This window comes from Rousettus aegyptiacus, unplaced genomic scaffold (genome assembly GCF_014176215.1).
Source record: "Rousettus aegyptiacus isolate mRouAeg1 unplaced genomic scaffold, mRouAeg1.p scaffold_m13_p_1, whole genome shotgun sequence".
Lineage (NCBI taxonomy): Eukaryota > Metazoa > Chordata > Mammalia > Chiroptera > Pteropodidae > Rousettus > Rousettus aegyptiacus.
This window is the reverse complement of record NW_023416284.1, coordinates 7,912,222-7,938,720: the sequence shown is the minus strand read 5'-3', so window position 1 is coordinate 7,938,720 and position 26,499 is coordinate 7,912,222. Positions and strand designations below refer to the sequence as shown.

General features: G+C 45.1%; 1 protein-coding gene and 1 pseudogene across 2 annotated transcripts in view; both read right to left on the bottom strand.

Moving 5' to 3' along the window:
- The window catches only part of KAZN (kazrin, periplakin interacting protein), a 911,581-nt gene that overhangs the window by 761,526 nt on the left and 123,556 nt on the right, over positions 1 to 26,499 (bottom strand). The window lies entirely within an intron of this gene.
- LOC118606682 lies at positions 11,102 to 11,220 on the bottom strand (annotated as a pseudogene).

Here is a 26,499-nt window from a genome sequence, read left to right as displayed (position 1 = left end):
TCTAAGTAGAAGAGTCACGAGGTCACTATGAAAATTTTAAACACTGTTATAAAGGTTGTGCATGTTGGAAATAACACAAGATTTGCCGTTGGGACACCCGGGGTTCAGGTTCTGGGCTGGCCACCAAGTAGCCGACATCCCAGGTGAGTTGTTCGTGACCCCGAGTTTCTACCCTGGAAAAGCGTCCCCCCTCCCCTCCTCCCCGCTCTGTGGTTCTGCTCTACGGTGACAGTGAGAGTGGGCAGAGGTCTCTCTCCACCTTTTCTAGACCAGATGGCAAGAAACTTTTTTTTTTTTCTTTCCTCCCACCAACATATTTACTTATGTGTCAAAACGCTTCTCAGGAAGGTTTTCGGAAGCAAAGTGGGTAACTGCTCAGCGAAGGCGAATCATTTCCCCTCAGGAGGAAAGAGGCTCTCTGTGCAGCTTGTTTGGGAGAACAGCCAAGAGTCAAAGACAAACAGACCCGTCCAGCCCCAAGAGCCGTGAGCAATCCCCCAGGGGAGGAGCACGACCACGGGGTGCAGAGGTGAGCTGCATCCAGCACCGGCTCCAGGATGGGGGTCCTGTCGCTGCACCGGCTCCAGTGAGTCACACTCTGGCATGGAGGTGAAGGAGACTCCACCTTCCTTTGGCATAATGACATCATAATGTCACAGTGATCGAGGCCTCTCTCCTGACACAACCCTATGCAGGCACTCCTGCAAAATCTACATTAATGAGGTGAGTTTTGTCCGTTGGTCTGCCTGCTATGCAGAGAAATTTTCCCTCCATTTGGAGAGTGTGAACACAGAAAGACGACCTGCGTTAGGATACAGGTTATGGGAATGTGCTCAGCGAATAATGGTCCCCAAAGACACCTGCGTCCAAACCCCTGAAACCTGACCACGTTAAGTTACATGACAAAGGGCAACTCAAGTTGCAAGTGGAATTAATTTGGTAATCTGTTGACCTTAAAATAAGGAGGTGACCCTGGATTGTCCGAGTGGACTCAATGTGATCACGAGGGTCCTTCAAAGTGGATGAGGGACTAGATTTATCGGGGTGATCACTCTGTAAGTTACATATGTGTCTAATCACAGTGTTGTACACCTGAAACTCATATAGTATTGTATGTCATCTGTAACTGAAAAATAAAAAAATTATTTTAAAAAAATTTTAAAAAGTAGATCAAGTTGTCAGAACAAGAGGCAGAGTGACTGTCGCTAGGTTGGAGTAATGCGATATGAAAAAGATTCTCCCACCATTGCTGGCTTTGAAGATGGGGAATGGGCCCTTAAAAACTGGAAAAGGGGAAAAACGAACCGAACAGATGCTATCCAGAGCCTATGGAAATTACTGCAGATTCCTTAATTTTAGCTCAGTGAGACCCAGGTTGCACTTCTGACCTACAGAACTGCAAGATAATAAATCTGTGTTACTTAGATTGATAAATTTGTGGTCATTTGTTACGGCGGCTGCTATAAACCGTGTCTCTTGCCCTCCAAATTCATATATTGACGTTCCAAACCTCAGGACCTCAGAATGTCACTGCATTAGGAGATAAGGTCTTTAAAGGGGTAAAATGAGGTTATTGGGGTAGACCCTAATCCAGTAACTGGTGTCCTTATAAGAACAGGAGATTGGGACAGACATGCATGGAGGAACAACCATGTCAGGATGCCGGGAGAGACGGCCATCCATACGCCAAAGAGAGAGGCCTCAGAAGAAACCAACCCTGCCGGCACCTTGATCTTGGACTTCTAGCCTCCAGGACTGGGAGACAGTACCTTTATGCGGTGTTAGCCGCTAAGTCTGTGAACCTTGGTTATGACAGCCCTCACGGGCTGATACAGCGGCCAAAGGAAGCTAAGACACGGATGCACGGAATTCACTCGGAGGACCCCAAGCACCAGATGGGAGACCACAGCCCTAAAAGGGGACAAAAGGGGACAAAAACAGACTTGGGAGAAGCCGGCCAGGACGGTGCTCAGAGGGCTGGAGGTGGGATCACCCATTGCTCCCCTGGGATCTTAAGTTACTTAAAAATATCTAAAGGACCCTCCTGGTCCGGGAGCTTTGAGGATTGCTGGGAGGCGGATTTTTGACTCGTGATGATGATTACCCTCTGGGTCGATTCGGCTGGGCCAGCTGGCAGCTGCCTTTGCCCTGTCCAGGAAAAAAGGTTTTGCTGAGCAAACTCGATGTGTAAATGGTGTCCCAACGAACATGTTTAACCAGCTTAAGAGAGCAAACCGGCTTCAAGTAATTTAGCGGCATTCATCTGTACCCTGACAGTTCATCTGCCTCCATAATTGGGTTTATTTATATATTAAAGGAAAAGTCACCAAAAATGATACATAAATTATTTTTCAATTTTCTAATTAAACAACATACATCTATTTGGGGGGAAATTAGACAATACAAAGGCCCCAACAGAAAACTAGAAATCTTCCAGAATAGCCTCGCCTGAGAACGACTGAAATCCCCATTTCCTCCTCGCCTCTCCCACCAGCTTTCGACAGACCTTGGAGTGAAAACTATGGAAATGTTCATCCTGCCCTCACCACATACCTGCCGTATCACCTTGAGCAAGATAGTCTAACGCAATTTTTTCATCTGCAAAAGGGGACGAAAACAGCATCCGGCGTACATGCCTGAAGTCGGTCCGCGAAGCCGGCGCCTGGCGCGTGATAAGCCCTTCACAAGTGGCAGTGGCTCCGAGCTGCGCGGGGAGGGGCTGACCAAGCAGGCGAGACGGCTTTGCGCTCTTTGACGGGCCCGCCCTCAAGGCCGGCCCGAGGCTGGCACCTGGGAACTTGGGTTTGGGGACAGTTCCAACATTTTCTAAATGCAAGAGTGGGTCTCTACGCTTAGACGGCTTGTGCAAACAATAGGGTTGAGGCTGGACACTTGCTCTCTTTCTGGGAATCGGGAATCTGGGTACATGCCAGAGAGAAGGGCGCCTACATGAATTGCCCCCCAATTAAATAAATAAATAAATAAATAAATAAATAAATAAATAAATAAGCAAGCAAGCAAGCAAGCAAGCAAGCACTGAGTTTCTAATGCGCTTCCCTGGTTGGCAGCATTTCAGCTGTGGGATTCCATTGGTGAGGACTCCTGGTGAACCACAGCACCTGGGGTGGCCTCGGGACCTCCCGACCAGCGAGCACATCTTTGGAGCTGGGCTGCAGGGTTCCAATCCCGGTTCCGCCATGTCTCACTCAGGCTGCTGGCAGGACTCGGAGGGCCGCCTCAAGTGGGGGACTTCAAGAACCTCTAAGAAAGGTTATTTCTTCAGGTGTGGGCAGGATCTGAGGAAACCAGTTAGGGAATAGTGCTGTACACTGGAGCACCTGGGAGCTGATTGTTAGCACCTGGTGGGAGTGGCCGGGGCCATGGTGGTGGTCATCGCTGCGACTGTGTTGGCTGAAGACGTGGCTTTCTCGTGACTATTTCTCTATTGCTTTATAGCCATCTCCAAATAATCCAAATCGTATTCATTCTGGAAAGGGGGGAAGGGAGGGAGGGAGGGAGGGAGAAGAGGAAAGAACTGGTCCCTGGCCTTTTAAAAATTTGATCCTCCTCCTACCCTATCATTCCACAGGCGTTTCCAGCATCCGACACGCGAGGAGCATCCTGAGATTAAAGCCGTAATCAGGCGCAAAGGGCCTGACTTTCCTTGTATTCACTCCCGCTCATCAAACTTCACGTGCAGAATTTCATGCCACCTTTCTTGGTGAGGTGTCAGGCGGAGGCTGCCCAGTGGGATGGAGGGCCCCCTCTCTCCTCCTCAAGCCTGACCCAGGCCCCACACCCTGAACCTCAACTTAAGAGAAGATGGTAAACGCTCCTACATGCAGGGCTGATGGGCAGACATCGCATCCTCCCCTCCGTCAACATTTGAATTCCGTGTGTGTGGCGGGGCCACCCAGCACACGATGCTTGATAAATCTAGCTCCCCATGCCTCTCACTGCAGCCCCACTCGTTCCCCAGAGTGGGTAGAAGCAGAAGGTATATACACAAGACTATAAATCGGAGTAAATCAAAGACAAGCCTTGGGTAATGAGGCAGCTGGGAGCCCCGGGGAAGCTCAGCGGTGTCCAGAATGCAGATGTTTGCAAGAACTTAAAGGCACAGTCTCAAAGGGAACCTCAGGAGGGGAGGTCAAATGGCTTCAACCCAAGAGCAGTAATGAAGGAGCAAATCAGGTAAAGGAGAGAGAAAGGGTACCCATTCGGGCAGGTGATACTGGAGAGCATTTGAAGGGAAGCCAGAAGCAGAAACACAAGGAGAATTGAACCAGTTCCTTAAACTCCCTGGTTGCCCACAGCAACCCGTTTCCTTGTGGTTATTTACATAATGTTGCAATTGTCACTGCTATTTGCCTTCTATTGCAAAGGGAGACCCAGCATCAAAAGAACAAACTGCAGAGGTTAATTCAACTCTCTTAACCATTGGCAAAATAAAACACATTTAATCACCTACTTAACTTGAACATGGAGTAGAAAACCCTATTGTGCTTGGAAGGGGGTTTCAGGGGGCAGACGTCTTCCAGCTAGCCGCACGCCTCGCCCTCACCTTAAGGGACTGGTCTGCATCACAGGGCACCATCTGCTGGCATTTGAGAAGAGACGGCAAGCAGAAGGGGATGCAAGAGCCTCAGGTGAGACAAGGCAGGGCTGGAAGCTGCCGCTGCGTGCTGGCCCTGTGCTGACCAACGCCTTTGAGCCCCCGTGTCCTCTTCCACAAAACGGGGATAATGAAAATTTCAATGTGTAAGATCGTGGTGAGAATTAAATAAGATAATACGTGTAAAACTCTCTGAATGGCTCAGCACATTCAGGAAATGCTGGTCGCCGTCATTTTTCATTATTGCCGTAACTACCGCCACCATCACGGAGTATCCGTATTCCTTAAAGATGGCACTTTTCAGTCCGAGATGGTACAAGGAAGATAAGCTCTTGACTCAGTGAGGGCCCCGCTCTGTCACCATAGCAACCTCCTTTAAGGACGTAACCTAAAACACCCATTTTGTGGTTATAAATTACCCCTACATCCTAAGGCACCAAGGCCATAAAAGCTGATAGCTTAAACCAGCCACAAAGGTGTGCGTCGAAAGTACTACCCGAACCTGCCCTTAATCGTAGCCTCATTGTGCCATCATCATAATATCATGCATAGGCCCGGAAGTTCACGAATCTATAACGCACATCGTAGGCAAAGGGTTATATGGCAGCCAACTGTCCGTCGAGGTGACCTCGCATGCTGATCATAAGTACGGCCCTTACGACCTCCCATCATGGCCCAAAGATAAACGGACCTCGTCACCCGTTACAGATCTCTTCGCTGGTAACCTGCCTTTCCCTTGGAGCGCACTTCATCTTTTGTCTTTTCATTTCCCAAATGAAGGGGCTACGGCCTTCCTTGGCACAGCCCATCTCCTTCTAAAATGTACTTTCAATAAATCTTACTTTTCCTAAATCTCGCTGACCTATAATTCTTCACTGAGTCAGCAGGGAAGAACCGAGGACCCCCGGTGTTACCGGGGTAACGCTGGATTTCACATCGCCCCATGGGGTAACAGCTTCAACGAGCTTAACCGAACTTTCCTGGATGGTAATACAAACGGCTGGCCAAGATAAACACATCTGAAGGCCCGATTTAGCCAACTGGCTGGGTATGAGAGGTGTGACGCATTCCATAACTGAGGTTCAATTCACAAAATAAAGAATAAATTGGATCTTCACCAGAGAAAGGTCCCTCCGCGCGCGCGCGCGCGCACACACACACACACACACAAACACGCTACTCTGTAACTGGGGGCTGTTGCTTACTTCCATCCCCGTCTGATCAATAGCGTTTCTTTCTTTCAGGCAGGTACAAATGCTTGGAACCAGAGCGATCGACTTGCTTTGCCAGCAGAGTTTGCACAGTAACACGACTGGCTTTCAAGGCCACGTCGTACGAGACCATGAAGCTCCTGCTGGTTAGCTGGGATGCCCACCCTTGAAGCCCAGGAGCTCCCGTGTGAGAAGTCCGAGACTGCCGTGTTGTGATGAACCGCAAGCCACATCGAGAAGGAGCTATATGGTATCAGAATGTAGTCCTCCAAAATACACCGCTTCGAAACCAACTGAGAAACAGTGGGTGCAAACAAAACACACAAAACAAAACAAAACCCTCTCTGCCTTCCCCCACCCCATTTGCATTAAGAACAGGCTTAGACGCTTAAACACCAGAGACAGCTCTAGGTCCTTTGCCCAGAAATGGTGCTGAGAAGAACTTACATAAGGAAGCTTTCTGAAACAGCCCTTATATCCCCTTCATTCCCCCGCAGAGTCACAGCCCCACGGTCTGCAGCCCCAGAGGTCCAAACTCCCTTTTCCTTCATCCTGTTGCTTCTCCACAAATTTATTGCCATTTGCTGAGATGCTGTATAAGCCTCAGGTTCTAACCACCCCTTTAAGTTACTCGGCACTGAGTTTCTCCCGTGTGTATGTGTGTATGTGTGTGTGTGCGCGCGTGTGCGCACGCGCTGAGGGTGTTAATAAATCTATTTGTTTTTTCTGGTTAATCTGTCTTTTGTCAGTTTAATTTGCAGGGTCCCCAGCCACTCAACCTAGAGGAACAGAGAAGAAGAGGTTTTCCGCTCCTACAAGGCCATGTGAGGGCACTCCAGCCCCTTCCCCAACCCAGCCTTTGAGTTATCCGCAAAGTCCAGGAGACAATAAGTAAGCAAAAAGGCCTCCAGATGATTCCAGCCCCCAGCCATTGCAGCCACCCAGACATTGTGGAGCAGAGGCTCGCTGTGGGTCCTGCCTGAACTCTTGATCTACAGAATCCATGAGCATAATAAAATAGGTTTTCTTATGCCACTATGTTTTAGATGGTTTGCTGTAAAGCAATTGCTAACTGAAATAGTAGGGTAACATCCTTGAGCACATAGCTTATGTGACTTCAACTATGCAGGCTCAGAAAGAAAAAGCAAAAAGCACATCTTATTAAACAAATAGAGCAGGCAATTCCACTCAATGGCCATTGCATTCCGTTAGCATACGCCTAGACAAGAGGGAAAATGAACTGGGAGCTGTGGATTCTTCTCCAGGGGTTCTTGGCCAGAGGAAGTACTGCCCCCTAGAGGGCATTCAGAAATATTTGGAAGAATATTTCATTGTGCCATGAAGGGGCTGGTACCACCCTACACCAACTGTCCTGCTTTAAATGTTTAGAGACCCCCGCTGGGAAACACTGCTTGGTCTCAGCTTCAGAGGGCCTGTCACAGTGTGAGCGTCTCAGAAATACATATTTCTTTTTGCTTGAACAATGCAAGCTGCCATCTGCATCTGGCTTTTGGAGAAACTGTAATTGACTTTAAAATGCCCAAAAACACTGAGCTGCATTTGACTTAGGAAAGACAGACTGTCCAGCTCCAAAGTGCCACCTTCCTAAGGGATGGTAGAAACAAATTCTGACTGTACCTAATTGTCACCTCACTCACTGACTTGTCTAGAATCTCTTTCCCCTGTGACAATTCCACCAGAAGGAAATACGAAGATTCCATAAATACAAATACATAGAAATATACAGATTCTGTGGGATTTGTTTTTAAATGATAAATGCTATAGTCGACATATTCTTTCTAAATGTTTTTAAAATATAACAATATATTTTGAAGATTTTGTTATGTGGTCAGCACGTGAAGATCTACCCAATTCTTTTAAACTGCTGAATAGTAGCCCATCGTGTGGGTAAACTGTAGCCAAAACTGTTTCCCAGTTTTTTTTTTTTTCAATCACAAATAATATGTCAGGGAAAAACTCAGGTCCTTGAATTTTTGACTCAGCTGAATGCATTCCCCCAGGACAGGTACCTAGGTGAGGACAACTATTTATAATCTTAATAGAGCCTGCCAAATTGCCCTACAAAACTTCCATTCTCACCAACAGTGTTTGAGGATATCCCTATTGTCTCTGGACTTTTCCTGGGCACTTATTCAAAGGTCTCAGGAAAAGAGGTGGGGACAATTTCCGTATGCATCATATCAGGCAGTCAGGGAAAGAATTCATCCACATAAATCGAATTCAGTGAGTATTCAGTGTCTTCTATAAAGCAAGCGCATTGCCAGAGGGGTCTCCAAGCAAGATAGCACAGCCCCTACCCTTGAAGAGTTGTCAGTCTCTTCCACAAGCAAATTTTAGACTTTCAACATTAGACCTGGAATAAATCAACAGAGGAGTTCGTGGCCGTGGGTCCAGGTGGTCATGAGGCCCTCCTAAAGCTGGCGTGCCTCCAGCTAAATCCGAAGGATGAGAGGAACACGGGGGTGAACAGAATTCTGGATGGGTGGTGGCTGAGGATGGGGCACGGGAACAAACGGCAAGGGGGAGGACGGTGTCAGAGGGAGAGGACACAACATGGGGGTGGGAGCCGGGGGCGTGCGTGAGCTGCGTCAGGGAGCGGAGGTCGCCATGGCTTCCCTGCTGCTGGAAGACGGTGAAAAGGGAAGAGAAACCAGCGCAGGGCCAGGCTGAAACCCAGGCGAGTTCTTGCACTGTCAGAGAACATGCCTTGCCAACACCGAATGACGAAACGTAATTAGTTCAGAGAGACACCCGGAAAAAATCCCACGGATTGCACCTTTGTTGATTTTAATAGCACGGACAAATGAATTTCCCAAAACACGTTATGTAACGCTTACTTGTAAATCAATGCAAAAACTGTGTGAATGTGTTAGGTGACCATTTGACCAGGAGATACAAAGTTGAGGAGAGAAAGCAGAGGACAAGAACCACATTTTCAATGTAAATAGATAGTTATACTACTGAAAATCCTTTTTTAAAAAATAAGCTATGCGTGTACCTGGATGTGTGTGTGTACATTTATATATGAGTGTGTATGTGTATGGGTTTACTGTAAAGTTAAGAAAGAACAACTATTATAAGAATTACCCACTACATTAAAAAACAAAAAACACTTAAGAGCCATTAGTATAAAATGATATGATGATAATAGTAAATATAAACATCACAAAAAAAAAGGTATATTTTCATAACACTTTTGAAGTATTTTGACATTGCCAGTGTAATTTTCACAATCACCCTGCAAGGTAAGACAGGGAAGAAATTATAAATTTTTTGATCACCAAAGTAACAAACAAAGCTAATGTGAACTAGAGCAGTTTTTCCCCTGGAGCCTAGATATCCTTCCGAGGTCCACAGGGAGGATTCAGAAATCGCTTCATGAATTTACATGCTAACGTATAGGTATAGCAATGTGTATTTTCAGAGGAAGGGGTCCATGCATTCTCTAATGAATTCGTAAATCCCCAAAAGTTAAGAACCGCTGAAATAGAAAAAGAAATAGCTTGACATTAATGAAATGTTGACATTAACAACAAAATGTTTGACATTTTTAAAAATGTTAAAGTAATATATGTAATTATCGTTGTCCTTTACTTTTGCTATATGGATATATGAGAATAATGTATTAGGCAGGACTTCTACTTCTGGCTATGATGAAGTACCCAAGGCAAAATTTACCCTCCTACCTGATGACTAAAATTGGAAAAGATATACATGACTTTTGGAAATTAGACAACAAGCAGCACAGGAGAATTACCCTTCAAAGAAAAGAAATAAACAAGGTGAGCCCTGCAATTTCTTCAACTTACTTCCTGCACAGTTTACAGATAAGAGTCCAGTGAGGGGGGAATGAATGGAGCCTGGTAGTTCCACCAAATTGAAGAAGCAGAGTTTGGAGTTGGGAGAGGTCAAGCTGGCTGGGATTTGCATGACAAGATGCTAAAGAGGAGGGAACTGTACAGGCAAAGAGCTCAAAAAATATAGAAAGAGTTCCCTCAAGTCTTTGGCTGAGTATTGAGCTGTATACGTGTGGGAGGAAGCTACTCAAGGGCAAGAAAGAAAAACTAGAGAAGAATAGACAGAAAAAAAAAAACACTATGCCTACAAAGAGCTGTGAATAATTGTTTCCATCAGCCAGGGTGGAAACATGAAGCACTGAATAGGATTCTTGGGTAGGTGCTGCCTCAGTGATAGAAGCAAATTATCCCTAAATTAAAGGTTGCTCTGGCCCAATCCTGACTTGAGCTAGAAGCCAATCTCAAAAAACTCAAACTGATTTCCAGTAACTTGAATGTGTCCCAAGGCAACATCCAACAAAAATTAAAGAATTACAATAAAATCCAGCAACCAACAATGTAATATCCACACTATAGACATCTAATCAAAAATTATGAGGAATGAAAAGAACCCACGAGCAGAAGAAAACTCCATTGAAACAGATTAAACAGTTACAGTGATGACAGAATTAACAAATGAGGTCACTGAAATAGTTAATATAAATATACTCCATCTGTCCAAAAAGGCATAAGAAAATTTGAGAGAAAAATATAAGTTATAAAGATTAAATTAAACTTCTAGAGATAAAAAAATATACTAGAAAGATTAACAACAAATTACACACTATAGAAGAAAAGATTCGTGAACTTGAAGACATAGCAATAGAAAGCTTCCAAAACAAAAAAGAGAAACTGACAAAGAATGAACAATATTTCAGTAAATTGTGAGACAATATCTAGGAACATAACATATATGCAATTGAAGTTCCAGAAAAGTGAGGGGAATTAGTTGACATTTAAAGAAATAATGGCAAAATTTTCCAATTTTGATGAAAATTACAATCCCACAGATCCAAGTAGCTTGACAAACCTGTAGCAAAAATCACATGAAGAAAAACATACCAACTCAAGTAATAATCAAAATTATAGAAAATCAATGACAATAAAAAATTTCTTAAGGCCAAAAGAAAAAAGACACAGTATGTATAGAGGACCAAAGGTAATAACAAACTTCTCATCATAAAGTATGCAAGCTAGAAAACAATGTACTGATATCTTTAAAGCACAAAGGAAAAAAACTCTAAGCCAAGAAATCCAGAGAGAAAAATATATATATATTATATATAATACATAATATATAATACATATATATAAATACATATATATATATATATATGAGAAAACCTTTGGTTGACCTCACAGATTGCAAGGACCTTGTCAGCTTAGAATACCTTATTTATTTTTATTTTTATTTTTTACACCTATAGCACCTGGAATTCCCAGGTGGTCTCCCATCCAAGTACTAACCAGGCCCAACTCTGCTTTGCTTCCGTGATCAGACGAGATTGGGCTTGTTCAGAGTGGCATGGCTGTAGACCTCAAAATATACTTTTTAAATAATGATGAGAAAAGTTTTTTTTCCCAGAGAAACAAATACTGAGAGAATTTATCACTAGTATACTAGAATAATGAGAAATATTTAGGAAGTTCTTCAGCCAGAAAGAATAGAAGACTAGATTGAAATTTGGATCTACATAAAGAATAAAGAGCACCAAAAACAATAAATATAGAGGTAAATGTAAAAGGCATTTCCCTCACTTTTATAAATCTTTTGAAAAGATAATTGACTATTTAGAGCATAAATAACAATAATGTGTTTTGGGGTAAACCACACGTAAAACAAAATGAATGATAAAAATAGCTCAGTTGTAAAAGAAAAGAAATTATATGATTGCAAGTTTCCTATGCTATAATATTACTTGAAAGGACACTGTGATGAGTTAAAGATTCATATTATAAACCCTAGAGTAACTACTTTTAAAGGACAGTAATAAATAGCTAATAAGTTAAAATAGAAATAAAATGAAACCATAAAAATACTAATTTAATCCAAAAGAAATTGAGGAAAAAGGTAAAATGAATGAAGATCAGTTACGAATAGAAACTAATAGCAAGATAGTAAATATAACCATGTCAATACTTAATTAGTATATGCGCTACCGAAGAGAATACATGTCAATACTTAATTAAATAGAAGTAGTCTCAAATCTCAATTAAAAGACAGAGATTGTCAGATTGGATAAATAGCAAGACAATCATATTCTAAGTATTAAAAACCCCCATCTTAAATATAAAGACAGAAAAATGAAAAATAAAAGGACAGGAGAGGAGATAGCATGTGACCACTAATCGAAAAAGAAAGCTGAAATCGTTATATTAATCACGAAGTAAATTTCAGAACCAGGAATATTACCAGAGATAAAGAGAGACATTTCATAATGCTAAAAGGGTCAGTTCATCAAGAGGACTAAAAAGAAAAAAGAAAAAACCTAAATGGTATGGGCCTAAAAACAGAACATCGAAGTAGATGAAGCAATAAATGAAAGAACTAAAATAAGAAGTGGACAAATCTCCAATCATAACTAGAGATTTCAACATTCTTCTCGATAATTGATGAAAAGGCATAAGATAAACAGTGAGTAGAAGAACATATGTACAGATACAGAACACATAAGCAACACTATCAACCGGCCTGACCCCAGTGGCATTTAGAGATCACTCTACCCAACAAGAGCAGAATACAAATCATCTCAAGTGCACATGAACTATGTACCAATATCTAACATATTCTGGAATGTAAAACAACTTTTGACAAATGAATAAGAATTGAAATTATGCAAAGTATATTCTCTAACCACAAAACAATTAAACCGAAAACCAATAACAGAACGACACAAAGATATCTGAAAAATATCCCTAAATACTTAAAAATCGAATAACACGGTTCTAAATAACTCATTGGTCCAAGAAGAAATAACAATGGGCATTAGAAAATACTCTGAATTGAGTAAAAAATGAAAACGCAACATACCCATATTTGGAAGAAATAGCTAAACAGGAAAATTTATCGTATAAAATGATATTAGAGAATATACATGCTTGACAATGTAATTAGGACAGAAGAAAGATCTAAGATTAAAGGTTTTCAGCTAACCTTCCATGTTAAAAAACTAAGATGATAAATCTAACTCAAAATAAGAATACTAAAGGAAATGATAAAGATATGATTAGAAATCGATGAAATGGAAAGGAGAAAAATAATTCAGAAAATCAGCGAAACCAAAGCTACTTTCTTGTAAAGGTTAATAAAATCCAAAAACCTCTAGGCAATAGTAATTAGGACACAAATTATCAACATCAAGAATAAAACTACCAAAGCTCATTCAAAAAGAAATAATCTGAACAGTCCCATATCTATTTTAAAAATTATATTAGCTAAAAAACCTTCCAACAAAGAAATTCCCTGGTCCAGGTGGTCACTACAAAATATTTAAGGATGAAATAATGCCAACATAGAGAGACAGATGGACAGACGGACAGAGACATAGACATAAAGAGACAGAGAGAGAGAGAGCATGTGACACTTAGCTCAGTCCATGAGGCCGGCATTACTCTGATGCCAAAACCAGATAAAAACATAATGCCTTTATCTGAAAACTACAAACCAGTATTTCTCAGGAATACAGATGCAAAAGTGTTTTACAAAATTTCAGCAAACCGAATTCAGTAACATTTTCAAAGGATAATTTATCATTACCAAGTGAGGTTGATGCCAGACATTCAATTTGAAAATTAATCAATATAAATTCGCCACATTAACAGACTAAAAAAGGAAAACTGTATGACTATCTCGATAGATGCAAGGAAAAAGGTTTTCAAAACTTTAACTCCTGATAAAAACTCAGCTAACCAAGAATAAAAGGGAGCTTCCTCAAGCTAATAAACACCTCTCTTAAAATCATACCGAAAATACTAAGTGGAAAAGACTGACTACTTTCCCTAGATCTGGAACAAGATAAAGATGGTCTCCACTCCTGTTTAACATTGCTTGAAAGTTCTAGCCGGTGCAATCACTCACGAAAAAGAAATAAATATACATAACAGTTGGAAAGTAAGACACTGGCTTTATTTGAAGACTAAATGATTGTCTGTATAGAAAATCTGAAAAAACTGCGAATGAGAGTTTCAGGTCCTTCTCTTTTCTTTCCACGTTCCCCACTGGCTGTAAAGTGGGATGTAGCCCCACCCCCACCCCCACCACCGCTCCCCCTCCTTTCCTTGCTTCACTTGGAGGTACTGGGGCAGAAACATCACAGCCCTGGGAGAACCACTTCACCTCACTGTTTCCTCATTAGTAAAAAAGAACCCACCTCCCTTTGAAGAGTTTTACTAGGAACCCTATTGGAAGCAGCCAAAGGAGTTACCAAAGTTAACCAATGTGAGAAAGCTCTGGAAGTTCCAGGAACTCCACCAAATTCTTGCAGTTCTTCATAGTTTATAGGGACATATAGAATTAGAACTATATTATTGTCAACTGTATTATATATAGTTAAATATATATAATAAGAAATGCATATGAACATACATATACGTGTTATGTTGTTAAATATATTAAATACATTACAATTTAAATAACAAGTTGTAGAAGAGTCTGAATGTATATATACATCCATATATGTTTGAATGGTTATAAAAAATAAGGAGAGTTAACAATAGTTTATTCTAAGATGTGAGGTTAAGAATGTTGAATAACTTCTCTTTTTTGCTTGATATATTTCCATGTTGTTTACATTTCTAAATGAGTATATATTGTTATTATATTTCCATGGATATATAAAGCTATATTTTATGTTTCAAATAACTATTGTAAAAAACAAAACAATAAATACATAAATAAATAGTACTAAGAAGATCTTTCTCTCTCTCAAAAAAAAAAAACCTACAAAAAACTTTTTAGACTAAATGAATTGAGCATAGATGGTCACAGGATATGAAATAAATATACAAAAATAAATTTGTTTTTTTATGTACTGGCAAAGAAAGTTACAAATTGAAAGTTAAAAATGCCATTTACGGGAGCCCCTAAATTGTGACAACTTAAATGCAACACCTTTACACTAAAAACTGGAACACACCAATGAGGGAAATTAAAACAGACCTAAATTAATGGAGAGAGACACCATACTGCTCATCACAAGATTCAATACCAACACGTCAATTATTCCCATCAAATTCCTAGCAAGCGCTCTTGAAGAAATTCAAAAACTAATTCTAAAATAATGAAAGTGCAAAGAGTGCAGAATAGCAAAAAACAATCTTGAAAAAGAAGAATGAAGTTAGAGACTATACGATACTTAATTTGAAAACTTACTATAAACTGAAGTTATCAAGATCATACGTTATATGCATAGACACATACACACATGAATGGAACAGAAAGGTGTCCATAAATAGACCCATACATAGATGGTCAATTTATTTTCACCAAGGTGTCAAGATAATTCAATATAGAAAGGACAGTCTTTTCAACAAAGGATACTAGCACAACTGGATAACCAAATGCGAAACAATGAACATAGACCCTTCCACATCATGTGCAAAATGGATCATAGACCTAAATGCAAGAGCTAAATTATGAAACTTCTAGAAGTAAGCACAGGAAAAAAAAATCTTAAAATCCTTGGATTCATCAGAGTCACTTAAATAGACCAAGATTACTTAATAATATAAAATATTTAAAAAATGATAAATTCTAAATTATCGAATTTAAAACTTTTGAACTTCAAAAGACACTGGTACGATTCCGGAGATTGGTTGCAAAACAGTAGAATGTACTTAGCACTATTGAACTGTACACTTAAAAATGGTTAAGATAGTAAATTTTATGTTATATGTATTTTACCACAATTCGAGTTTTTTGAATTTTTAATAAATACATAAAAACTGAAGAAAGACCTAGTTTTTTTAAAAAAAATGAAAAGACAAGCCACAGACTGGGAGAAAATATTTGCGAAATGCATTTGATAAAAGATTTATATTTACAATTCATGAAGACCTCTTAAAATTTAGTTGTATGGAGTGAAGAATGAACAACAAAAAATGGTCAAAAGGTTTGAATAGAGACGTCACCAAAGTATATAAAAGATGGCAAATGAGACTATAGAAAGGTGCTCAACCTCAATAATAGTTAGGAAAATAGAAATTAAAACCACGACGCGATACCGCTTCGTGCCCTTCGGAATGGCCATAATTAAAAAGTATTGGAGAAGAGATGGAAAAACCGAACTCCTCAGACATTGCTGAGGGAGAAAGAAAAATGCCACAGCCACTTCGGAAAACGGTTTGATAGTTTCTTGCCCTGTGAGCCAGCGCTCCCATCGTACGTTTTTATTAAAGAAAAATGAAATTCCACATAAAGACTTGTATGGGAATGTCCATAGCAGCCTTATTTATGATTGCCTAAAACTGTGAAGAACACACATGCTAATCAGTTGTGCACGGTGATATGGCCTACACATTGTCGAAACTCACTGAAGTATACACTGAAAGGTGATTAATTTCTTGTCCGTCAATTTCACCTCAATAAAAGTGACAAAAAGTACACCTAAAAAAAAAAAATCATAGTCCAATTGGCTAAGAATTACCTACTGACAGTGAGAGCCAAATAGCATAGTGCCTGCAACCCACTGTGGTTCTGAGACGAGCAGACCCGCCCGAACAGGACGGCCCCCGCGAAGGCGTCGAGTGTGCCTGTTTGCTCGGCGGGTAACAGTGCACTCCGAGCACCGGGAATCTTTGCCTGAGAGAACCCAGGGATCATCTCGGAGTTGCCAGGGAACCTCCCTTTTCTTGGAAAAGATCCAATTTCCGTGCTCTATGATGGTCACTCTCCTTATCGTGTGCTGCCACCGAGCCGGCGACGATTAATTTGTTTCATGATGTGCACGGGGTTTGAAGGACGAGTGTGACCCGTGCATGCGTGTGCACATGTGGGCCCGGGAGACTTCAGGATGCACTGCTTTCATTTTGCGTGGTCGGGGTGAACGTGCCGCAGAGCTAACAGCGGACTGGCCCCCCACCGGGGGGTCTAAGCTGCGCGCGTATCATCCGCCCGCAAGCCGGCCCTGCTCCGGCCTCCTCTCCAGCAGGGCCACAAAACCACAGGTGGGTTTGCGTGACTGATAACACTGCTCACCTCTCCAAAGGGGACGCACGCCCTGGAGTGTCTGGTGTCTGGGCAGCTCTGTGTCAGAGGGGCTAGAAGAGGCAGAGTGTGTGCGTGTGTGTGTGTGTGTGTGTGTGCGCACCACGGGTGTCCTCAAGTTAAGCTCAGATGTCGCAGTGATCATTTAAATCAGGGGTGGGCCATAGACAATAAGTGAATGAAGCGTGGTGGCTGTGTCTCAATAAAACTTTATTCAAGGACACTGAAATTTCAGTTTCATATAAGTTTCATGCGCCATGAAACGGTATCATTCTTTTGATTACTTTCACCCATTTAAAAATGTAAATCATTCTTAGCTCGCGGATCATATAAAAACAGGTGGAGGATAGGATCAGACCTGTGGGCAGAACGCCTGGTTTAAATCATCCTAAGAATGTAACTCATTTTAGGAGAAAAAAAAATAACAAAACAAAACAAGAGCTGTGTAATCTTTAGACAGCAAACCCAATCTTAAGCCTTCTTTCTCGCATCCCTGGGGGGTACCGAGTGGTCCTGTTTTGGATAATGTGTTGCAGGTCAGGCCCACTTTCAACAATGGGGCCCCAAGTGCCAGCCTGATTTTTAAGAGTGCTTGGACAATGCCATTTTAATTAACACTTACATTTAATTGACAACTAATAGCCAGCAGGCTTTTCCACTTAATAAAGCAAACAATGGATTTATTTGAAGAGGGATGAGGTTTTTTAATTTAATTTCCTTAAAAAACCAAAATGCTATGTGTGCCTACAGGGTGACAGAAAGAGATGTATACACTAGATAATTTTTAATTAAGGTGAATGAACCCTGCAGAGCTGAAAGGTTTTCTCAGGGGAAAGTTCTCACACTGTTAACGCATCAGAACGTTTCTGTCTGTTAGCTTTTCCCAGGGTGACAAGCATGGTCTTAATGACAATGTCAAGGAAGGTTCTTTCTGTATCTTCAGGGCTGTTTACTGAAGGTACCGTCTGGGGGCCGAGGTTCAAACTTCAACTGTAGCACTTAATTGTTAAATTGTTATCTGGGGTTGTCAAAATAAGTTGCCACAGCTGGCTCTGTGATTCTGTGCTGAGCCAGGATTCAGATCGGGGAGATGTCCAATGCTTTACACACCACGAAGGCTTTTACAGAGAGAGACGGGGAAGGAGTCAGCGGAAAGCCCTCCTACCTGCTTTCACTCTGCACTGTGCTATACGCCTCATGCTACACGCAGAGAATCTCAATTAATTCTCGCAACGCTCAAAGACGTAGGTGCCATTCATGGTTCTATTCTCCAGACTGGAAAACTAAGGCAAATGGCAAATGACTTGTCTGAGGTCTTTTGACAAATGCTGACTGAATATCTGTTGTTTGCCGTGGATGGAGCTCACCTCTCGTGGGAGCGGCAAATGATCGGCTAATTACAGACGCATAAATGATTACGAACTGTGATGACTGCTAGGAAGACGGCAAGCGGGCACCAGGGATAGTAAGTACCGGCGACGTGTCCTGACCTCAAAGCCACTCGACTGCTCAAGCACATTGAACAGCGTAAGGTGCAAACACACGTGTTTTCCATAATTGTTGTTTTAGTTTTGTTTTTTTCCCCCCTTGGAGGTCTGCCCTAACAAACACCACAACCGAGTGGCTTAAATCAACACAAGCGCATTCCCTCACAGTTCTGGAGGGTAAAAGTCTGAAATCAACGCGTCAGCTGGGTTGGCTCCTGGCTGGGCAGTCAGAGGGAGAATCGGTGCCACGCCGCTCGCCGAGCTGCTGCTGGTGGCCAGCGAGCCTCAGCATTCCTTGGCTTCTAGGTGCATCAGCCCAGGTCCCGCCTCCATCTTCTCCCTGTGTCTTTCCCTCTTCTCATAAGTCCACCACTCACACGGGATGAGGGGACACCTATGACGTCATCCTAACCTTGAGCGTATCCTCAAAGACTGTATTTCCAGGCACCAGCGTTTGGACACATAGGACTTCAACCTGTCTTTCAGCGGGGAACACATTCAACCCCCAACAATGCTCTATACCAGCTTTTCTGATTTTGTTTTCCCGAACTTTTTGGTATCGCCTCAGAGCGCAAAGGAAAGCAGTACGGGGTTAACCCTCTAGGTCCTAAAATCAGCCAGCCTTTGCGGGGGGATGATGCATAGCTTTAAATTGCTGCTGCTGTAACCAGGGGGCTAAGGGCCAGAGACAGGACATGATGCCGAAGGGCTTTTGAGTGCCACGTGAGTCTTCCAGCAGCACCCGTCTCAAAGGTGGATTCTATAACTACCCAAGGCCACAGGTGTCTGTAACACCGCTCTCATGACTCACGGCGGGCACAGCCCTTCCAGGCGTTTCTTGCAGAAGGCATTTTTGGAGAGGTCCCCACCCCTGCCTTTCAGTACTCTCTGGATGACTGCAGCAGCAAGCCCGTAACTCACCTGGGACCACGGAACTGCAGAGAAAAACGTCCTTGAAGGGACAACCTACAGGCCCGTGTCACACAGGGGATACACTTGGGGACACTGAGAACCTTGCCTACAATCACGAATTGGTACAGGAAAGCAACCAGTCCGATACGAGATGGCATTCCAGGCAAGGGAGCTGAGGGGCAGCATGAGAGGTAGGAGACAGAATTAGGGCTGAGGCCGAGAACTGTGCGTCTGGAGACCCGGATGGCCTCCGATCCAAGGCGCGCCACGGGCAGCCATGTCCAGCGCAAGCTGCTGGCCGCCGCACGCCAGCGTCTCCGCCTCGCACCTTTAGTACCATCCTCTGCAGCTCGTGGACCAATTCTGCAGCACCAGACGGAGCTTAGTGTAGTCCCCACAGCAAACTTCCGTGGGCGGGGGGATGCCCCAGGATAGTTTTCAACTAAAGATTGGCCAGCTTTTAATGTAAAGAGCCAAATGGTAAAGATTTCAGACTTTGCAGCCTTATGGTCTCTGTCACAATCACTCAACTTGGCCGCGGTGATCAGGTGAAAGTCCTGTGGGCAGTACGTACCCCAGGGGCCCTCAGGCAGGGACGATTTTGCCTTCAAGGGGCATTTGGCAATGTCGTAAGGCATTGTCTTAGTTTGCTAGGGCCGCTATATAATAAAGTACCACAAACGGGGTGCCTTAAACAACTCAAGTTTATTATCTGGAGGCTAGAAGCCCAGAATCAAGGTCAGCTCCTTCTGAGGTCTGCGAGGGAGAATCTGTTCCATCCCCGCCTCTGAGTGTCCCGCAGGTGGCTAGTAACCCTTGGGCTTCCTTTGCTTGTAGATGTTTTACCCTGATCTCTGCCTTCAGGTTCGCATGGCATTCTCCCCGTGAGCCTATCTGTGCCCAAATTTTCCCTTTTTTTATAAAGACACCAATCATACTGGATTAGGGTGTACCCCTGATGACCTCATCTTAGCTCATCACATCTGCAACGAACCTATTTCTAAATAAGGTCACATTCGGAGCTACTAGGGGTTAGGACTGCATCATAGGAATGGGGTGGGGAGAGTCACAATTCAACCCACACTGCTGGGTGGAGGCCAGAGCCCCTGCTAAACATCCCACAATGCACACAAAGATCGTGCAGCCCAAACGTCAATCACGCCCCGGCAGAGACTGCCTGGAGCAGGCCTGTCTCAGGTTAAGTCACTTTCCAACAGGATGGCTTCCTGGGAAAGGGAAAAGCAACCGCTTGTCAAGAAATTTCCTTTCTTTTTGTTCTGAGCTTGCCTGTGTCCAAAAGCTTTGGCTGTTTTTTTGTTTGTTTTTTTTTTAAAGCAAACAAACAAATCGGTTTGTTTCTCAAGTGGAAAATTCCTCCTACCATCTTCGCTTGCCTTTCCCAACCCTTATCTTGTGCTGCTTCGAAATTCTCCACGAGTTTTCCTTTCTGCACCTTGATGTGTGCGGAGGTAGATTAATACTACTTCTAAGGAAATGCATTTTCTCCTCTCCCACAACAAAGACGAGACACAGGAGGCATAAATCACAGGAAACCACCGTTAGTTCGCGAGGGAGTTTCGCCAGCTGCCGCGGAAGGGACTCAGGCTGCCGCTGGCTTGGCTTCTGTATATTCCAGCAGGGAGACCAAGCGGTAAATAAAATTAGAATTATCATTTAAATGAACTCCCGATTGCTGGCTAAGGATTTTTGTTATTCACATAGCTAAGCGTTAGACTAAAAAGAGAAAGGATTTTTATTCAAATTCCCCATTATACAGCCACTTAGTAAAAGTAATTAACAACGTGAGCCAAACAGTTCATTTCTGGCGTTTTCCCCACCTCGACTTTTCTTTCCCCCCCTTTAGTGGCCACAAAGATGAGGAAACTGTTCTCGAATGAGAACCAAAATAGCAGATTTAAAATGACTCTCTCTCCTAACGTTTGCACAGAATCAAAGTGTGTCACGAGCCGACGCACGTGACAGCAAACGTGTCAGGCTCAGTGGGTGAGAAGCACGTCCTGATGACCTACTTCAGCCCCTCCATTTCGCTGATGAGAAAATCTGGGTCCACGGAGAAGCAATTTGTCCAAAGAATCGAAGAAAGTTCGCTGCAGATGCAGCTCAACCCACTCGTCTCTGTCCGCCACTAGGACATGCAGCTGCGGCTCTTCCAGACACCTCACTAATGCCTAGAAGCCCCCAGAGGCCGGAAACCTGAGGCCTGGGGGACATTCTGCCCTTAGACCTGCAGGAGAGGGGCTCCCCCCCCCCCCGGGCTGCACGCTGCAGGGAGCCCTGCTCTGGTCCTCCCCCAGCTGAGCCTCTTCCCCTCCCCACGAGGTGAGGAGTCCATAGGACAGGGGGGATGTATGGGGATGGGCACACACAGGCCCCCCCAGTGTCTAGTCCTTCAGGTACCTGGGACATCGGAATTCCTGACAGATGACCCCAAGCCGCCTTCCAAGGCTGGAGCGGCCTCCTCCTGGGGTTCATCCCCAGAGGAGGGTCATATCACTGGTGTGTACCCCCAATACCCTCCAGACCAAGGGACGCTGAAGGGTGGTGGTCTGCAGAGGATGGACACAGGCCATGGGCATGCAGCTGAGGATGCTGCCATACTGTGCTGGAGGCTCCTTGGGGGGCAGGACAGAGCCAGGGCCAGGGAGCGGGAGCTGGGGCTCGGGGAGCGGAAGGCCAGGAGCCACATTCCCCCACAGCCACAGGCCAGGGCGGAGGAATCCGGAGTCCTACGTTGGAACCTGGCTCTCCAGGTCCGAACGTCAGTGCCTCTGCAAGGCAGGAGGAAAAAGCACATCGAACTTCACGGTTCGTTAACGTGACAGACAACAGAGTCAGGGGGTCTTCCTTTATACTACTGTCCTGAAGTGTAATTAATCTGAGATACACTAGAGGCCTGAGGCCTGGATTGGGCCCGCGGAAGAGTTTTGCTCTGTGTTCAGAATGTTTGCCGAAACAAATAAATAGATTAGGATAATAAGGCAAAATGAAATGAAATAAAATGCAACGTACTTTGAAGGTCTTCGGCTCCCGACCCCACAGCGCGCACTGCACACACTTGCTGCTAGGGCCACCCGCCCGCGGCCACTGCCTCGTCCTTCTGCTCTGCCGGCAGGCGCAGGGTCAACCCTGCCTGTCCCCCACTCCTTGCGAACTTGCTGTCTCGGGGTCTCAGAAAGCGTTGTATAGAATGACGGTCCCTCTCCCTCCCCCATTGTGTTGACTCAGGGTCATTCACTGCATCTCTCTCTCCTGCCCTGAAGGGGGGGGCGGCAGGTGGGGGGGGGGAAGGTGGAGCCATCACACACCACGACCAGTGTGACCCTTCTCCTGCACTCCACCCTAACATCGACCCTCGGAGACGGGGACTGTTACTGGCCCACTTCCTAGACGAGTGACCGGAGACTCGGGGTAGGAGCGTTGCGGCCCGCGGCCCCCCCAGCTGGTACGTGGTGAAAGCCCAGGTGCGTGGAGAGCGTTTGGCCTCCCCCCCCCCCCCGCCGTCTGCCCTGTCCTGGATGAGAAAGTCCAAGGCACGGCGGGCAAACGAAATGACAGCGCAAAACTGAAAATGCTCAATGGCGTTTAGCTCACACCGATGGAGAGGCACACCCACGGAGCACGCCCCGTGCCTGGCTCTGTGCAAACACAGCCCCGCGAGCTGAGCGGCAGCAGCCACTTCACCTACAGAGGCATGGCAAGACCCAGTTACTCCGAGCAGCAAAGTCAGGGTTTGGTGGAGAAGGCATTTCAGCCCACACGGTCCCATCTAGAGCTCTGTTCTTCTTAAGACCTAAGGAAAGGGACATTCGGGGATTCTCCTGAAGTCCAAAGGGCCAAGTCTCCACCAGACGCTACAAACGTGGCTGATGAGATAGAACAGAAACTCAGATACATCCCGCCAGTCCCCAAGCCTCTCAGTCGCCGGTCACAGAATTCTTGCAGCTCACTTCCCAGTGGTCGTCTCCGCCTGCTCACTCTGGCCGAGCACCCACTGCCCCCACCACGAGTATATCTGGGAGTCCTCGACGGATGCCCAGCCCGCACACAGCACCAGCTCCTGCGTGCCCTCTGCCGGAGCTCCCTGCGGAAGCTCGCTACCAGGAGGTGCCGGCTGGGGCCACGCCAATGTCCCCACAAGGACTTTGCCCCACGTTCGCAGAGCTGCCAGTCTTCGCAATGCCAGTGTGACGCGCAGTTCCCTGCAGAAGCAGGAGGGTGTCCCTCCTGACACATGGGCGATGCCTTGCCACATGGCCCCCCACACAGGTTTGCTGGCCCTCACGGGACCTTCCACGGAAAGAGCTCTGCTCGCCCAGGACTGTGGCAGCCCTGGTCCTCCTAGAATCACAGGGTCTGACAAAGCACAGAAGGCACTCCGTTGTCCCCAGCTCCCGACCTTCTCCCCGTTCCTAGCTCCAGAAACAGGCGGTGAATCCCAGCGCGGCTTCACCGGAGGACCTCTCCGCGCATGCGCGACACGCCCGCACACGTGGGCTTCGATTTGGCTCTGGGAGAAAAAAGAAACCGGGGCTTCTCCCACGGGTGGGGCTCGTGCCTGTGGGACTCAGCGCAGGAAAACGGAAATTCCCCATGGGCTGCGGCCCGGGGACACAGGTTCGAATCCCGACTCAGCCTCTTACTGGCTGGGAGAGCCTGTGAGACAGCTTAAGCTCCCTGTCCAGCCAGCACCTTCCACCGTATGGCGGAAAGACAGCACCTCCCCCCGAGGGTCTGTGTCGGTCAGGCGAGGCAGGGGCCCGCCGCGGCTGCTTTGATGGTTTGGGCAGGCTGAGCATGCTTCAGTGCCCCACTGGTGCTGTTAGCCAACGCCTTGAAACGACCTGCACAGCCCCCCGCCTTTCGGACGGGCGAGACAGGGGCAGAAGTGTGACCTCTCGAACACGCTCGTATGATGAGTTCCCAATTATTTAAGATGCTCGACGTCAAACATCACCTCTATTAATAATAATGGCTGAAGATTGGTCGACATGACGCTTTCATGGCGGGACAAGGAAAAAGGCGGTATTTCAACCCACATCGGTAAATCCTCACCGCTTGTCTGCCTTCAGTTATTCTTGCAAATAAAAGACAGTTATCGCACCATAACTGAATTTCTGACGACTTTCTGATTAGGATGTACTCGAATGCTTTCTCTTTCTGTGTGAATCGATGGATTTGTGGAATTCCTTATAAATATAAAGGTGTTTCTGCAATAAATAAAAAGGTACACTTTCTGTCCATGTCTCAAAATAAGTAAATGAAAAATAATTTAATCCCTTCCCTGGCATTTTCCACCTCTCCTCCTTCCTTCTGCCCTTCTTCATCACACACAAAAAGGGACAGGAGATGGAAACTTCTATGGGGTTCCCCAGCTGTCTCTAAGGATGGTGTTGGCTTGAGGTCAATAAGGAATACACGGCCAGTAATGGTGAACCCTAAAAAGGCTCACCCCTCTTCCTCTTAAACAGCTCCTAGCTTTCATGAAATCCAAGCCACGTTTCTCAGAAATAAAAATAAGGGACTTAAAAGGATGAGGAATGTCAGCTGAAAATATGAGGCCTCCCACATTTCCCTCAGCTGCAGTCAGGTCCGCAGCCTCTCTGAAAGCCGGTTAAATCTTCCAGGTAACACGGACATGGCCCCAAATAGTAGATGACTATCAGGTGGCTCTATGTGTACAGTAGAGATGACTTGATAATTGTAATTACATCAGTTTGGAAGCAAACAGGTCTTCCATTTAAAGCCTGAGTAAAAGCTTTCTGAGTCCCGGGGTGCTGTTCACAGCATCCAGCTTTGAAGACCTCTCACCGGTCTCTTCTAGAAGATGATCGTACTTGTACCAGAAGGCGTCATCACAGAATGAACGCTTTTCATCACAGAACCCTGCTCCCAACACCCCATAATGGTTCCACCTGACGTGCCCGAGAGACAAGCTGTCCCTTCCCACACTTAACTCTGAGACATGCGATGTCAGGCAGCTACGGGCCTGCTCACAATGTTCCGTCCCGCCTCAGGGACGCAAGTCAGCTCCCAGGTCAGCCACGAAAACCATTAGCAGACAGTGAGAAGACCTTGGATGAGAGAACTCAGTAACTTCTCTGCATTTATAACAGGATTGGGAGGGCAGTGGAGGTCCTTGAAACCCTCCAATTTCCCTCCCAATAGCCAGCCACAACACCACCCTTCCGCCCTGCTCAGCCATAAAGAGTCATCGATGGATTAGGCCGATGGTTTCCTATAGCCCGGTGCATGTTAGAATCTTCTAATGAGATTTTTTTTTAATGCATACTTAAAAAGCCCCACTTACAGACTTAAACTCCTTGGGGATATTCTTAAGGGGTACGGTCTGAGAATCTGTATTTTTAAAAGTGCCTCCAGCTTGTTCTGGCACATTTACTGATCGGTGCTGGCGAATCACAGGTTAGAAACGTAGGTGAGAACATGCTAAGAAGCAACCATACAACCGAAACTCGCTGGTCAATGAGGAGGTAATTCCTTCAAAAAGCTCATCAGGTAGATTAATTTATTGGACAAAACAGATACATCTTTGTGTCTAAGAGCTCAGGATGAGGGGAGGTTGGTCGACTAGAGGATGTTTGAGGATCTTGTTCCCTAAATCCATGTATTTAAAAATCATACCTCGATTTTTCCTTCGGAACCCCACCATTCCCTCCTAACCCTCTTGCCAGTGGGTAAGATGGGTGCCACTGACCCCCAGCTTCAGGAGTGGGCCAGTCGAGATACTCCAGGCCCCAGGGAGCCCTAACAGGTTCAGGAGTGAGTGAGTAATAATGGGTTAGGCCAATCCCAGACAATGTTCCTGGAACTCTAGGGAGTGAACACGTTTTCTGCAGGGATCGTTGGCTGTGAGGAAGAGAGTCTTGACAAGACAGACTGAAATGAGGCAAAACCGAATCCTAACGACATCATCGGAGCCCCAGCCCCGCTGTGGTCACCCCAGAACTTTCAAGGTTTGAACCAACCTATCTCACCCCCTCCCTCTTCTTTATCCTTAGCAAGCTTGAGTTGGATGCCTGTCCGTCAAAAGGGTCCAGGAAATGTAATGAGACAAACTCAGAAGCCAGGGAGCAGGGCGGAAGGATCCAGTATTACTTAACAAACGTTTGCAGACCCCACCACACCACCGCCACCCCCACTAGCACCGGTGGGTAGGAAATCTATCGTTCCAGTC